General features: G+C 46.9%; 2 protein-coding genes across 4 annotated transcripts in view; one reads left to right on the top strand and one right to left on the bottom strand.

Moving 5' to 3' along the window:
- XIRP1 (xin actin binding repeat containing 1) overlaps window positions 1-10047 on the top strand; it is a 29111-nt gene that overhangs the window by 9090 nt on the left and 9974 nt on the right. The window contains exons 1-3 of one of the 3 annotated variants that reach the window (XM_034759921.1): window positions 679-837; window positions 7423-7565; window positions 9330-9383. The gene's annotated coding sequence lies outside the window, so the exon portion shown is untranslated. Of the gene's footprint in view, window positions 1-678; window positions 838-7422; window positions 7566-9329; window positions 9384-10047 lie in introns of those variants that run through there. The other 2 variants (XM_034759920.1, XM_034759922.1) reach the window with 2 other exon arrangements.
- LOC117871998 (solute carrier family 22 member 13-like) overlaps window positions 9108-10047 on the bottom strand; it is a 57818-nt gene continuing 56878 nt past the window's right edge. The window contains exon 11 of the transcript XR_004644376.1: window positions 9108-9221. The gene's annotated coding sequence lies outside the window, so the exon portion shown is untranslated. The remainder of the gene's footprint in view (window positions 9222-10047) is intronic.

Here is a 10047-nt window from a genome sequence, read left to right as displayed (position 1 = left end):
CCCCCCCCGGAGCTCTGCTTTACCAGGTTATATCCGAATTCGTGTTATATCGGGTCGTGTTATATCGGGGTAGAAGTGTACCGTGGAGAACAATCCTGCGTTGGCAGGTAGAGGAAAGAGAGCTCTTTGCCAGCTCTGATTTCCACAGACCTGTGGAAGGGCAAGCGGCTCTTCATGACCGCTGCACGTTCAGTTTAGCGAGGCACAGTGCACGTCCGCTAGTGACTCAGGGTTCACTAGTGACTGGCAAAAACAGGGCTCAGAAAAGCCTACTAGAAAGAGCAGCCACCTATTTCCCCACGGGTGGGGAAACACCGTGCAAGGCGAGGACTCTAGCGGCTATAATCAGCCACACTTTCAGAGCAAGAAGAGGAAGCTATTTTGCCTGGCATTGCTGGCTCACGTAGATGTGAGTTTACTGAGCTCAGAGCCCAGTTCCACACACCACATCACTGGATGGTTCTTCTTTGCTTTGTAAAAACAAATTGCAAAGGCATTAGCTGCGGCACCCCCACTTTAGCCCACCCGGCAGAGCTCAGATCCCATTACACCATCCCACGGTACAGTAAGAGGCAGGGAAATACAGAGTCACCACTATTGGGATGGCCAAGGTGGGGTTCATATGGTGGCACAAAGCTGCTGTGTTTGTTCAGTGCAGATGATTTCAGGAGCAAAGCTGACGACATGCTGTTGGCCGACCATCCCAGATAGACTAGGTGCTGAGCCGGCAGCTTCTTTTTTTCACTAGGTGATTCAGTCATTCAGTAATTCACTGGGGACGGTGGTGCTAGCCGGTCTGCGAAAAGTCCTAGCAAGAAAAAGGATGGACACTAACAGGTGGGTGGCATTGTTTCCCTACAGCACATAATGGTTTAAGTGGAATGAGAAGCCAACCAGGGTTGCTGGCTTATTTAAAGACAGGTTTTGTCTCAGTGGCAAAAGAACTTTGTTTTCCTTTACTCGGATTCTGACTGTTGGATCTAACATAGTTATAGAAAGAAAGAATTTTGTATTGAGTTTTGCATCATCGTTACCTTTTTCCTATGTAGCTCTGATGCTTTCTTCATTGTGTAGTGTTACCTTCACTAGAAGGCAGTGTGTTCTGGTGGTTTTAGCTACTGTGTCAAGTGGTTAAATGCTTGTTTGCGCTTACGATTTAGGGCTTATCATGACGCCCCCCCATGAAGTCTAATAACTGATCAATTAATATGAATGAATATAATGTATCATTTCCCAAGCAGGGGAAGGTGTCGGTTTCTCAGGTTCTGTGTTATGCAGCTTTCCAGGATCCTTGTAACATTGGGAGATTCTGATTCTAGCTTTAGCGACTGAGCTCCAGGCTCAAACTTGCTTTAAACACAGGTTTGACAACAGAAATAGACGAGTCAAACTCTAGCCTGGGTGTAATTTAACTGATTTGGTCCTCTCTTCTGAACGTTGCGGGGCAGAGTCTCAACAGGTGTAGATCAGGATCACTCTGTTAACATGAAAGCATTTACACTAATGTACACAGCTGAGATTCTGGCCGTAGGAGTGCCTGTGTTTTACGGTAAAGATGAATTAAATGATTGGAAAAGTGGTAGACTAAGGGTCACTAGCCAGAGCTGGGCATAGCTCAGACAGGCACTGTGCAAGCTAACCCCGATACACTTTCAGCTTGGAAAAGAGGAGACTAAGGGGAGATATGATAGAGATATATAAAATCATGAGTGGTGTGGAGAAAGTGGATAAGGAAAAGTTATTTACTTATTCCCATAATACAAGAACTAGGGGTCATCAATTAATAGGCAGCAGGTTTAAAACAAATAAAAGGAAGTTCTTCTTCACGCAGCGCACAGTCAACTTGTGGAACTCCTTACCTGAGGAGGTTGTGAAGGCTAGGACTATAACAGAGTTTAAAAGAGAACTGGATAAATTCATGGTGGTGAAGTCCATTAATGGCTATTAGCCAGGACAGGTAAGGAATGGTGTCCCTAGCCTCTGTCTGTCAGAGGGTGGAGATGGATGGCAGGAGAGAGATCACTTGATCATTGCCTGTTAGGTTCACTCCCTCTGGGGCACCTGGCATTGGCCACTGTCGGAAGACAGGATACTGGGCTAGATGGACCTTTGGTCTGACCCGGTATGGCCTTTCTTATGTTCTTATGTTCTTTGCTGATACTCAGCAGTCCGGCAGCACCTCCTGCTATTCCACTTCTGGGCCCCTGCAGACTTCTACCCTGCCAGACGACATCTCAGCTCGCACCTGCAGCTCTCCTGCTGTTGCTGCTCCAGGCCTCTATTGAATTGAGGCTGCCAGCTGGCCCAGGCTGAAGGTTATATCTAACAGGAGAACTAGATGACTACCCAGAGGTGTTTGCGGAGCTACTGAAACGGTAGCCGCTTCCCAGCTTCAATTTATAAATACTCTACCACCTTCCAGCTCCACTGGAGCCAATGGGCATTCTGATGTGGTCTACAATGGGAACCAAATCAGGGCTAGATCCTATGATTTTCCTCAGGCAAAATGCCCAGTGAAATCATCAACGGCAGATTTTCCTAATCAGGATTGCAGGGTGCAGCCGTCACAGAAGCACATTTTTCATGAGCTAGCCGGTGAGGATGCCTGTAGTGATCAGAGTATCAGGTTTAAAATCCCTAGCCTCCCTGGGACCACAGCTGGTTCTATTGTTTTATTTATGTCAGCATCTGCCCAGTACTACTGGGATGGCTGTAATAAATCAAATAAATTCTAGAGGGGTCAGCCTGGCCAGTGGCGGCTCCAGGCACCAGTGCTCCAAGCGCATGTCTGGGGCGGCAAGCCGCGGGGGGCGCCCTGCCAGTCCCTGCAAGCGCGGCAGGCAGGCTGCCTTCGGCGGCTTGCCTGCGGGAGGTCCGCCGGTCCCGCGGCTTCGGCAGCAAGGACACCGGAACTGCAGGACCGGGGACCTCCCGCAGATAAGCCGCCGAAGGCCGCCTGCCTGCCATGCTTGGGGCAGCAAAAACACTAGAGCCGCCCCTGAGCCTGGCCCTTCATCTAGTGAAGGTAGAACATTGAGTTCCATACAGTTTACTAGAGCTTTCAGAGGAGATATTGCGCTCCAGGATCTCAAACATTTCAACCAGACGCAAGCGATTCCATGGCAGTTTTTGTGACCAAGGGTTTGCCCTAGTGTTTTAGCCAGAGGTGGCCACCTTGCAGTAGTACGATATGTTTATAGTTTGTGAAGTGCTTTGGGATTCCAGCTGCTGTCTGAATGTCAAATAATGAGACCCCGTCTAATACGCTGTTTAATAATTGCAGACAGTTTGTAGCCTGGCTTTCTGGTTATCGGAATGAATTGTTGTTCCTCAGCTGTGTGGGCCATTATCTATAATTAGCAATCGAGCGAGTGGCTGCTATGCGTGTTGTCCTGCAAAGCTGTGGGTCATTGCATACTTTCCATGCTTTCAGAGCACACAGCTCATGCTGCTGTTTTTAACTCCCTATATCTAAGGCATGTGGTTTTCGGGCTGGTGATAAGCAAAGAGCAGGTTTGCAAATCCCAAGCACTGTAAAAGAAAAAGAAAGAAAATGACAGGGAGAGACTTGACTGAAAGTCCCATATCTCACTGTCTCCATCATCCAAAGCGCAGCCCTTTGGTCTTTCTTTCAGTGGATCTAAATGCTTGAGGCCCTCGGGATAAGAATTTTGCCACATGCTAGCAATGGAGTCGTTCATTTCTGCTAGGCATATGATTTAATCTACTATAAATCTCAATTAGGTGGTAAAAAATGCGTTATGTCCATAAATTCTCTGGGACGAGGACTATCACTTTGTTCTGTGTTTGCACAGCGCCGAGCACAGTGGTTCCTGGTGCATTCCTGCGACTCACAGGCACTACGGGAATACACATAATAAACAATACTATGCAGTATATGCAGAACAATACCATCAAAATACAAACCTTGGATCAGGGGGGCTGGAACAATTTGTGTAGTGGGGGTACTGAGAGCCGTTGAACCAGACTGCAAGCCCTGTGTATGATGGAGACCACTTCAAGCCTGGGGGTGCAGCTGCACCCCGAGAACTCTTAGTTCCACCTTTGCCTAGGGTAACTAATGCAGACAGCACCTCCCTGGATGGCTTCAGGATATAAAATGTTTATGCGGCTCCATAATATTAATTTCTAAAGGGGGAAACCTGGACCCACTGGCTGTAGGCTGTATACCTTTAATAGACTCATAGGCACGTGGCATTATCAGCCCAGCTGTTTTTATCTTTTTATCAGTCTGTTTGAATTCATCATTTTAAATTTGGAGATTTCATACATATGTAACCCACCCACCTCCTGGGTGTGGTGTCCTGTCCCATCTAGTGGCACCGAGACCACTTAGAGAGAGATTAATGAGTCTGCTACAGCCTTAGCTGAGGCCATCTGGCTTTTAGCTCATGCGGTAGAGGCTCATGCACTAAGCTCCAGGGGTCCCAGGTTCAATCCCGCCCACCGAAAAAACAGAGTCTGTTGGTGTTACACAGACATAGACTGTTTCTTTGCCAGGGGAGGGGCTGGAGCGAGTGATGAAAATTAAGCTCCACCCCCAATCCTAAACCCTGCCTGCACACACCTAGGCCAGGTCTACACTACGGAGTCAGGTCAATGTAAGGCGGCTTATATCGACCTAACTCTGTAAGTGTCCATACTACAGCATTGGTCCTGCCTATGCAAGTCCCCCACTACGCCAACCTAATAACTCCACCTCCACGAGGTCAAAGTCATCAGGATGATGCAGTGTCTGTGCAGACCTTGCATTGCCTGTGAGCCCTGCTGCCAGGCTGTGGGCTCCAGACAGCTCCACTGCCAGGGGCTGACAGCCCATCAGCTATGTGTGGAGCTCAGAGCTCCACACGGAGCTAACAGTCCAGGCCATCAGCATGTCACAATGCCCCAGTTAAGTCTGTGCCAGCACTCCTAGTGAGGACACGCACCACCGGCAGAAGGAGGGTAGTGTGGACATGAAAAACCGTAGTAATTACTGGAGTGGCTGTACGTCAATCTAACATAGGTCAACTTAATTATGTAGTGTAGACAAGGCCCTAGAACAACTGGGTGCTTCTGCTCAAAATGATCAGACGCGAAACAGTTAACAACGTTGACAGCAATGCTGCTGTGTTAGGATTCACCGCCAACACCCTGGTGAGATGAATAGGGACAGGCCACACCTCCAAGAGCTTTTTTTTTTTCCGACTGTGCACCTAGATGCAGGATGATGCCATTCCATTGCTGGGGGGAGTCCACATGTGGAAGGTTGTCAACACAACCCAAAGGGCTAGAAACTTTTGTTTTTAAATGAAGGCGCTACTGGGACCACCAGATTAGTGCTAGCTTGGCATTTCGACCCGTACCAGCTCAGTCTTACTCCTGTTTATAAGACTGGGACCATTTAGGCTGGGATTTGCAAAGCAGCCTTTGAGAGTTTGAAATTCAAGTGTGTTACCTGCACCTAATTTCCTTTTTAAAGATCTCCTCTTTAATAGGCATTTCAACGAGCAGGGAGAAGAAGTAGGGCGACACCGTGACCCTTGGTAAATTGTTCCCATACTTAATTACTCTCACTGTTAAAAAATTACACTATATGTCCAGTCAGATTTGTCTAGCTTCAACTTCCAGTTGTGTGGTTCTTGTGGACCTGACTCAATGCCTGGGGCTGGCAATGCTGCATAATGAACCAAAAGGATTATTATTATTATTATTAATACAGCACCCGCAATATGTGTACAGTGGACCCCTGTAAAAACTAAAGCAACCTTTACTGCACTGCAGTAGTTGGGTTCATTGTGGTATTTCCTATTCAGTAGTTCAAGTAGAAAGCACTGTAAATACTGCAGTAAATTCCAGTGCAAAGCAAAGTGCTGTGGTCCTCTCTTGTACTGAGGGCCTCTCTTGTACTGAGAGGGGAAATAAAATCTTGGCTAGCAAGGAGAGAAAATACATATGTCCGTATGCATTCATATGTGGACATAGCTGTGCATATGGGCTGTGGTGGCAGAGAGTAAAGGTTCTTCTTGACATTTTGGCGTCCATTTGGGATAGCTGCTTCCTTATTCATGACACAGCAAAACAGAAATACATTGGCTGGAACATGGAGTGATGGATCTCTTTTGGCAAGGTCCAATCGGCTGCAACAGGCGTCTTCATTTCAATATCCATCTCTCTATTAGGGTCTCACCCTGATCTCGTCTCAGTCAGTGGCAAAGCTCCCAATGACTTCAGGATCAGGCCCTTAGCTACAAACACATGCCCTGGTTGGGTAAGTGTGAGCAGGGGAGAGCTAGCTGGAAAACGAAAGTGGGCAAGTGTGCAAGCAACAGACAGTGGCCTTCTCCGTAAGGCAATGTTGGAATTATGTTAGCAAATGCTTGGGGTGGGTCCTGGGAGCTCAAGGAGGAGAGCGGATATATACCATAAGGAAGGAAGGATGGTCTTGTGGTTAGGGCATTAGACTAAGACCCAAATCGAATTCCCAGCTGTGCTCCTGACTTCCCACATGACCTTGGGAAAATCAGTTAACCTCTCTGTGCCTCAATTCCCCATCTGTAAAATGGGGCTTATAATATTTCCCTACCTCACAGGAGAATTGTGAAGCTAACTGCTTGTGAGGGGCGCTGGAAGCGTAGTGATGGGGCCATAAGAAGGGGGTGTTGATTAAAGTTTAAGTAAATAAGAGTTTCATTGCCCCCCCCCCCAGCCTCTCATTTCTGGCAGTTGCATTCCAACAGTAAGGTGGCATTGCCTTAGCTCTGTGAGGCCTGGGCTGGCCTGTGTCCTAGAAATGCAGCTTTGCTGACAAGACAACAGAATGAGGAGACTGCTTGCAAATATGTCTCTTGCTGCTCACAGGTGGCAGCCAGGAGGTGGTGTCTCCTTCCAGCACATGGTATGGAATAGGCAGGACCTGGCACTAGATGGCCCAAAGCTCCATTCCAGTATGGCAGTTCCAGCACCCCCTAGTTTCTGTCTGATCTTTCGCTCTCCCCAACCCATATCTCAAGTTAATTTCCGTCCCCTTGAGAGTTTGGGAACTTTCAATGTCTCTTTCATAACCCAAGCGGAATCACAGTTAAGAAGGAGCCTTGTGATCAGCAGGGCTCCCCATCTGCCACACATTTCACCCTGGGCTGCTTCCCTATCCAGTCGCAGAACATGCAAACAGGCCAACGACTTGTCCTTGGAGCTGGGAGCAGGGTCCCCTAGCCTCAGCGATTGCCCACCCAGTTCCTCCCCACCACTGGAGACCTGAGCAATTGGGACAGGAGTTGTTGAAGAGATTGGGTGGGGAGTTGCTGAGGCTCCTGTCAGGGACCCATACAGTCATTTGTCTCCCTTGTGCATAAGGCCAGCCCACTTTGCTGCCTTGGCACGCTGGCGTATACCTAACACACACCTCTGTCCCTGTTTCAGATGAGCGGACACAGTCAATTTTAGACAACACTAGACGCATACTGCACCAAGGACACGGGAAACCCTCCTCCCCCTCCGTGAAGGAGCGGTCAGCTCTCTATCTGTCTGAGACAGCTGCTCACGCAGGCAGCCTCACAAAGTCTGTAAGTATCTCATACTTTTCATTCCTGGCCCTCGTAGGAGTCACCAAAAGCATCTCAGCAATGTCCATTCCCAGCAACTGGCCATAACGAGGGGAAAGAGAATAGGTTTGTTTTATATCGATGATGGAATTAATCCTCCAAAAATCACCATCGTTCTCTTGCCAAGGAGCTGTAAAACATATTAATTTACCATCGATGTATATATGTAAGCCCCTGGTAGAAGGGTTATTTGTTATATTACACATGCATGTACACACATATATATTGTATATACATTATATACACGCAGCCACTCATATATATATTGTGTGTATATATATGTGTGTGTGTGTATATATATACACACACACACACACACATTATTCTATATCCTCTATATTTAATAACCTTCTCCAAGTACAGTGCCTATGTTAAGCATCTACAGTTCTCTTGCAGCTTCAGCGGCCTGTGATATTGTTCACGCCCATCCCTACATTCTTGTGTAGTGTTGCTGCATGCTGTTAAATTGGTGCTGTATTCCACCCCAGAAGTGACTGCATTTCAGCAACGAGTAAAGTCATCCCCTGGCCTTGATGGTCTGATCCCACTTGCACTGCAGTAAATAGCAAAAGTCCAATAGACTTCAAAGGGGCCGGATCAGACCCTGGAGGATACAAATATAGTCCTTTGTAATATGCATTGGGGCTTTCAAAAGGTGCCATACAAGGGTCTGATCCTAACTGAGGCTGAGCACCCGCAGTTCCCATTGACCTCAAGGGATGTGGTGGACGCTCAGCACCTTTCAGGATCAGGCCCTACGTAAATCCTAGTGGATAAATCAATTTCGGGCTGGAAGGGAAAGTTTTTCTAGGACATTTACTTGGATCCCATTTCCATCAAACACCTCTCTCAGAACACATCCTTACATCCTGTGCAGGCAGAGCAGCAGCACACACAACGTTGGCGCACTCTAACACAGTGCGAGGAGAGGCTCTACATTCCGGCTTCGTCTACATTGGAGTTGGGAGGTGTGACGCCTGGCTCACGTAGATAAACCTCGGCTGGCTCTGCTCAAGCTAGCACCTAAAGTAGCAGCGTAGCTGGGTGGCTTCTCGGCCTCACCCTCTGAATACAAACCCACCCAGACCCCCAGGCATTGACATGCGTGGCTAGCCCAAGCTGCTGCCTCTGCCCCCACAGCTATGCTACTATGGTCCATCTACCAACGCTGGAAATCACATCTCCCAGCTCACATGTGGATGTATCCATAGCCAAGTTAAGCCTTAGGGCAATCGTCCGTACTGAGCGGCAGGAAGTCTGAAGCTTTATTCATGTCTGTTCCCTTACTCACAAATGGGCAGGGTACCAAAAAGGGGCAGGTAAATAAGAGGTAAAGCTGAGAACGATGGTTTAAATATGATCTTTCTCAAGTAGCTTAGCTACCTGGTCCCCTCTCACGCCTGCTCCTAAATCAGAGTATCATTGTAGCCCCACAAAAATGCTCTCATCTGGGCAGGTTCTGATTCCCGTACACTCCCCGTCCTTTGTACTTACGTATGTAATGCTCCGTGCCTCTCCTGTGAATGAACGTGTCCACAGGGCACTTACCTCCACAAGGGCATTCTTGGTTTTCCATTATAACACCTTCTTTTGGGTTTTGGGTTGGAAAACATAATTCTGAAAGAATAAAAAGTCTAATGTAAGAACTTTAGTATGTTATACACAGAGAGAGAGAGAGAGTGAATGTGTGCAGTTCTATATAATTATGTTTTATTTCTCTTTCAGAATACCACAAAGGAGAGCGCTGCGCATCCTCCTGACAACCAGAAAGCAAGCAAGGTAGGACATGCTAAAAACACGTGTGGTTGTCTAACAAAGTCTTTGTGGACTGGTGTATCGTGTGATTTAACTACCTGTGCTTGACAATGAGGAGCACTCTCATGCAGAAAATGGACGTTCGACACCTCAACTCCTCAGCCATATTTAGAACTTGTTTAGAGGGTTCGAAATCGCCTTACATAAAAAGGATCCAGGAATTTAGAAATATGTCAGCTCATATGAAACTGCAGTGTTTTGCAACTTGCCATGAAATATACTCGTTTTGGTCTTTTGTTACTAAGGTTCAGTGCATTTTTTTTTAAATGGAAGTATGTGTGTGTTTAACAGAGTGACATAACATTGCATATAACCCATCTTGAGTGAAAAAATATGCAAAGTTTAATGGCATGCAAAGGTTTCTGCTTGTGTTGAAAGATGAACTACTAGAATGATGGTCTCTCTAGGTAACGATTAGCAGCATCAGCTACCTCTCATTGGTAAAATCTCCTTTAGATTATAGTATATATAGTAAATCTCCTATAGAATAGATCTGTACGTTCAACATAGCATTATGCCATACCACAATCAAACTTCACAAGCTAAAACACTAGGGAGCAAAGTCAGCGTATAAGCAGACAAAATTCTAATGTTACATAGATAGATGCAACTCCCATTCACTTCAATA

Source organism: Trachemys scripta, chromosome 2, assembly GCF_013100865.1.
Source record: "Trachemys scripta elegans isolate TJP31775 chromosome 2, CAS_Tse_1.0, whole genome shotgun sequence".
Lineage (NCBI taxonomy): Eukaryota > Metazoa > Chordata > Testudines > Emydidae > Trachemys > Trachemys scripta.
The sequence above is the reverse complement of the archived record's forward strand: the minus strand, read 5'-3'. Positions and strand labels throughout refer to the sequence as shown.